Source organism: Mastomys coucha, unplaced genomic scaffold, assembly GCF_008632895.1.
Source record: "Mastomys coucha isolate ucsf_1 unplaced genomic scaffold, UCSF_Mcou_1 pScaffold23, whole genome shotgun sequence".
NCBI lineage: Eukaryota > Metazoa > Chordata > Mammalia > Rodentia > Muridae > Mastomys > Mastomys coucha.
Window position 1 is genome coordinate 103,879,846 of NW_022196906.1, and position 5,864 is coordinate 103,885,709.

The 5,864-nt window shown below is 48.5% G+C and overlaps 1 protein-coding gene across 18 annotated transcripts in view; it reads left to right on the plus strand.

Annotated features, from left to right (window-relative positions):
* Nucleotides 1-858: 858 nt before the first annotated feature.
* Nucleotides 859-5,864, plus strand: part of Map4 (microtubule associated protein 4) — a 141,136-nt gene continuing 136,130 nt past the window's right edge. For 5 of the 18 annotated variants that reach the window (XM_031345217.1, XM_031345220.1, XM_031345219.1 and 2 more), the window contains exon 1: nucleotides 863-1,343. The gene's annotated coding sequence lies outside the window, so the exon portion shown is untranslated. Of the gene's footprint in view, nucleotides 1,344-2,779; nucleotides 2,922-5,864 lie in introns of those variants that run through there. The other 13 variants (XM_031345222.1, XM_031345223.1, XM_031345224.1 and 10 more) reach the window with 8 other exon arrangements.

Consider the following 5,864-nt stretch of genomic DNA (forward strand, 5'->3'; position numbering starts at 1 on the left):
GCACAGCTGTACTTCCTAACCAAGTTTCCCTGGTAACCTGTCTATGCCTGGGCTAACAATCCTAGCACCTGGCTACTGAAGTTAAAGCCCCACTAGCCAAATACTGGTTTGTTGACATTGTGGTGGTACTAAACTTGTCTGTTAATGTACTGAGAATGAGGAGGCCTGGACAGACAGTTAAACTGTTAAAGGTGAGGTTCACAATCAAAACTACAAATGGAATGAGGATAATATATTAACCACGTAGGGCTCTTGTGGTGAGTAAGAGTGATACATATGTGGATCATGGAGTAAGCACTCCAAGGGGTTGGGCATCACTATTTCTTCGGGACTAGTACTATGCACAGGCAATACAATGTAAAAATGTAGTGACATGACACCCTAGAGAGAGAGGGGGGCGGGGGAGGGAGGAGAGAGGAGAGCAGGAGATGGTAATTTTAGCTGGGTACGGAGGCTCGAATTTGTAATCTCAGCATTCGGGAGGCTGAGGCTGAGGGACTGCCATCAGTCTGAGGCATGTGGGCGATACAAAGTGAATTCCAGGCCAGCCTACGGTGTGAGACACTGTGTCAAAAACTCAAAACTGAACAAAGGTGATCTTTTAAAGTTTTCAAGTAACTACGTTGAAAAAAAAACTAAAAGAAACATGAAATTATTTAAATTATTAAATACACGCCCAACTATATAATCCGTTTTGCAATCAACAATGTTCCTTCTCAACTTGGTCCAGCCACGTTTCAGGCAGCTACTACGAGTCGCACCCTCGGCTCCCAGTCAGGGTTCCTCGCGGTTAGCGGCGAAGCCAAGGCTCCGCCCCACGCCCCTCCCAGATTACATCATAGAGCCCACCAGTCAGGACCGGCGGGGCCCACTCGGGCCCACCCGTACGCAGGCCGCGTGCGCCTGGCACTAGCATCCTCTCGGCTGGAAAAGGAAGCGGCGGCCATCTCAGAACGGCGGAGGCGGCCTGAGGCTCGCCATTCGCCGAGGCATCCGCGGGCGGGAGGCCGCAGTCTAGACCCCGGACGCGCGCCTTGCCAACGGTCCGCCGCTCGTGCCGCTTCCACGGAGAGGTCGAGGAGTAGGGGCCGGCGTGGATTGGTTCGCGGCGCCTCGGCCCGCCCCTCGGTGGCGCCCATTGGTTGGGCCGGCACCCCCTGACGGCGAGGACGCTCCGCCTTCGTGCCGGCCTTCAAGAGGGCGACGAGGAAGCGGCCACCTCCCTGTGCCCCGCCCCTCCGGCTAGCTCTGTGGCTTCTGCCGCTCCTCCCGGCTGCTCCCGGCTCCTCTCTGCCCTCTCCCGGCTTCCTGCGGCTCCGGCTTGGGCTCGGCGGCGGCGGCGGGTAGGTGCGGCTGGGATCGGGATCCGAGGGTCAGCCTCCACTCTCCTCCGAGTCCCTGGCCCAGGTTCTCGCCGTGGCCGCCGGGGACCCCCGCAGGTCGCGCCGGAGGCGGGGAAGGGCGGTGGCTGTCTGCTTACGGGACGCCGACGAGGCTGCGAGAGGGGGCCCGGTGGGGGGCCTGCGGGCGTGACCTTCGGAGACTCTGAGACGCCTTCTGGGGGGACCGTAGGGGACGAGGCGGGCCGGGAGATTTTGTTTCAGGGCCTCTGAGGTTGTGGAGCCGAGGGGCTTGACTCGGACTGGGCATGTGCTGAGCCCCGGCACTGAGGGTCGGCTGCAGCCTGGGGCCCTTGGGTGGGGTCCGGATTGCAGAAGGACGCCGCGCTCGTTTCTCCAGGCTTCTGGAGGGGCGTCAGTGGCTGTGGGAACCGAGGCGAGTTCCGCGTGTCCTGTCTGAGGGTTATGGGTGGGGCCGGGGGGGCTGGTCTGGAGGATCCCAACTCGAGCTCTAGGGTGCGTGGGCCCCGCGCGGTTTGTGCGCATCTCGTGTCTGGCTTCGGGAATGCAAAAAGGTCAGGTTAAGGGTGCGGAGTCCGGAAACATAGGAACCGGGACTAGTTGTGGCGGTCGGAAACGTTACTCGGAGCAGAGATTGTGGTTTATTTAGCACATGGGACGAGCTCTTTTTGGACTGTTGCAGCCGGAATCTCAACTTCACTTGAGATTGCCTCCTGGGCGGATTTGAGAGGTTTTGCTTATCTCTTGGCTGGTGTAGATTAAATGCATTTGGTGCTTCAGGGGGAAGAGGCTGATTTCCCCGCAGGTTTGTGTTTTAGGAATCCAGAACTCACCCTCTTCTGGAGCGGAGTTGTAGCCTGTATTTCTCAAGAAAGATTAGTGTTTGTTACCCAGCCTTTTTGCTGGAATCTCCCCCCTTTCTCCTTTCTCTCCGCTGGTCCAGTTACAGATTTTTCTCCCCAGGGCCTCTGCAGTGTTTCTCGCTCCCTGCGAGTGTCTCCCGCCCATTTTTCTACTTGCTGCGCTTTTGGCAACTGCCTCTGCTCTTTCCCAGGGATGGTTGTGGCATTGCATCAGGGGATATTTGTGCTTGTAATTTGCTCACTCAGCCCAGGAGGAGGGAGAATAGTATGGTGTAGAGTTGGGGGTTGGGGGGACGGGGAGAGTGACAAACGGGAGGGGGGGCGGTAGCTGACAGCTTGCCTGGGTAGGCAGAGCGATGGGTGTGGTGAGGGAAATACAGCTGCTCTAGGCCTATAGGGTAACACTGCCCAGTCATCAGCGCTGAGATTCAAAGACCAGCAACAGCAGCAGCTATTTTTATAAATCAGTCCTGAATCCAAGCTGAGCACATGGATTTAGGGTGAACAGTTGTCATGCCCTAACTATGACAGGCTGAGTGTTTGGTAGACAACACTGCAGTTGCTAAGCTAGAGACTCGATCTGTCTGTACCGGGCGGCAGGTACTTGCAACTTGGTACTGTTTTCTCCGCTTTGGGGAGAGTGTGCATGGCTTTTCAATTGATGGAGTCTGGTGGCCCATACCACTTCCTTTCAAAGGTAATATTTTTATTTCAGTCATAATCTCGTTTTACACTTACTTAGCTTAAAGTCATTAAAGCTATTGCTTTTTTGAGCTAGTACCTACCATCTTCCAGGGGCTTTTTAAGTAAATGAGAGTGAATATACTGATGGAAAGCAAACTCAGCAGAGATTTATGAGTCAGGTTCCAGTACGTGTTGAAAGTATTGATGCCTTGTACACAATTGGACTTAATTATCCACTGGCCCCAAAACACCTCCATTGTTCTTGGTAGCCTAATCAGTAAAGCAGTTGATTATAGTATTATAATGAGGGCAGTGAAAATACAAGGGTGTGTCTCATTGTATTTATTTTACTTATTTTTTTACATGTACTTTGAGTGTGTGTGTTTGTGGTGAGGTTAGAGGACAACTTTGGGAGTAAGTCTCTATTTTTATCTGCTGAGCCTTCAGGCCTTCCCACTATTATTATATCTTGCTTTTTTGTTTTGTTTTGTTTTGAGTCAGAGAGAGGGTCTCTCTAGCTCTGGCTGTCCTTGAACCCACAGAGATGCCCCTGCCTTTTTGCCTTATTTAAAGTTTATTTTATGCCTGAGTGGTTTTTTTGTTTGTTTGTTTGTTTTGTTTTTTGTTTTCGAGACAGGGTTTCTTCTGTATAGCCCTGACTGTCCTGGAACTCAAATGCTAGGATTATGTGCTATCACAGCCAGGCTTATGCATGAGTGTGAGTATGTGCACTGTGTTGAGTGCCCGTGGGAGTAAGGAGAAGGGATAGGATCCCTTAAGACAGGAATGCCTCTGAGCTACTATGTGAGTGTTGGGAACCAACCTGGGCTCTCTGCTAGAGCAACAATTGGTCTTAACCTCTGAGCCATTTCCCATGCTCCTGTTTTGTAGATTTTTTGGGACAAGGTTTATTCTGTAGCCCAGACTGGCCTGGAACTTTACTGTGTAGTCAGGCTGGCCTCATTTGAGCTCTTAGCAATCCTCATCAGCCTTCTTTCTTTCTTTCTTTCTTTTTTTTTCTTTTTTCCATTTTTTTTTGTTCTTTTGTTTTTATTTTTTTCTAGCCCTGTCTATTCTAGAACTTTATTTGTAGACTAGACTGGCATTGAATTCAGAGATTTTCCTGCTGCCTTAGATTATTAAAAGCATTTACTACCAATGTGTGCTATGTATAACCCTCACCCCAAGACTGTGTAGCGTCCTGGAACTCTGTAGACCAGGTTGGCCTCTAACACAGAGATCCATTTGCTTCTGCTTCCTGAGTGCTAGGATTAAACTCATGAACCACCACTACCTAGCTATGCTTAAGCTTTCCTTTCTTTCTTTCTTTCTTTTTTTTTGGTTTTAAGAAGTTTATTGTAGAAAGGCAGAGAGAGAGAGAGAGGGAGAGAGTGGGGAAGGAGAAGCAGAGAGAAAGGGAAAGGGAGGGAGCAGGAGGATGAAAGGCCTGAGTAAGAGCAAGAGGGTAAGAGAGGCAGGAGTGCTTTTCAAATGCTAGCATTATAGGCATATGCCACCATACCCGGCTTGGGTGTGTTCCCAATATTCTCCCTTTCCATGTTTAAAAAGAAATCTATTCATGTTTAACAGTGTGCCTGTGCTAAAAGCTCAAATATACAAATAAGGTTACCTTTTATATGTAAAGTCATTTTCTATTGTTTGCTGACAACCGAAGGAAGGAAGCACCTGGATTTTCTTTTTTCCGCTGAGACTGGGGTCTTGTGTTGCCCAGGCTGGTCTAAAGCTCCTGGACTCAAGCCATCTTCTTGCCTGGCTATGTCACTGTTATAGCTCAGCATTCAGCTTTGGTATTATAGCTAGATAGCTTAGCTTTAGGTAGAGAATTGATTCTTCCTAACCTTGCTTTCAAATTTGGTGATTCAGTGTTGACTGTAGATTTTTGTAGTTGACAATTTCAAAATTTGTGGATTATTATTATTATTGAGACAGGGTCTTATTATATATTTCTGGCTGGCTTTGAATTCGTGTGACACTACACTCAGTTCAAGGGCTGAAACTTTGCACAAAGTAAGGGAAAGCTCTGCTGCTCAGCTGTATTTTCATTTTTTTTTTTTTTTCCGAGACAGGGTTTCTCTGAGTAGCCTTGGTTGTCCTGGAACTCACTCTGTAGACCAGGCTGGCCTTAAACTCAGAAATCCGCCTGCCTCTGCTTCCCAAGTGCTGGGATTAAAGGCGTGCACCACCACTGCCTGGCTGATTTTATCTTTTTAAGACCTTTTATTTTGTGTATGTATGTGGTCACTCAGTGTCATAAGTTTCATGAACAACTTAAGGATGTTTGTTCTTTTTTTTTTTCCGAGACAGGGTTTCTCTGTATAGCCCTGGCTGTCCTGGAACTCACTCTGTAGACCAGGCTGGTCTCAAACTCAGAAATATGCCTGCTTCTGCCTCTTGAGTGCTGGGACTAAAGGCGTGCGCCACTGCCGCCTGGATAGGACTTTGGTTCTTTTCTTTCTAGCATATAGGTCTCTGGGATTGAAACCAGGTCATTAGGTCTCAAGGGCCTTTACTTGTTGAGGCATCTCATCAGCTCTCAATCTCAGTTTGAAAAGTTATTTTTTTTTGTTTTGTTTTTTTTCTGATAATCCTTCCCTTCCCTTCTCTTCTCTTTTCCTTCCCTCCCTTCCTCTCTCCCTTCCTTCCTTTTTATTTATTTATTTATTTATTTTGTTTTTTTGTTTTATTTTGAGTGTCTATAGCCCTGGCTGTCCTGGAACTTGCTCAATAGACAAGGTTAACCTCCTGTGTTTTCTCCTAAATGCTGGCATTAAAGGTGTGCTGTGTACCACTACACAGTCCCTGAACTGCTTTCCTTCAATTTTAACTTAATGGCTCTGATTTTTTTTTCCATCTGCAATTATTTTTATTTTGTGTAGCTCCAGTATTCATTTTATAGCTATTCAATGGCACTTTTTATCCTACTTAAAAGTTCTTT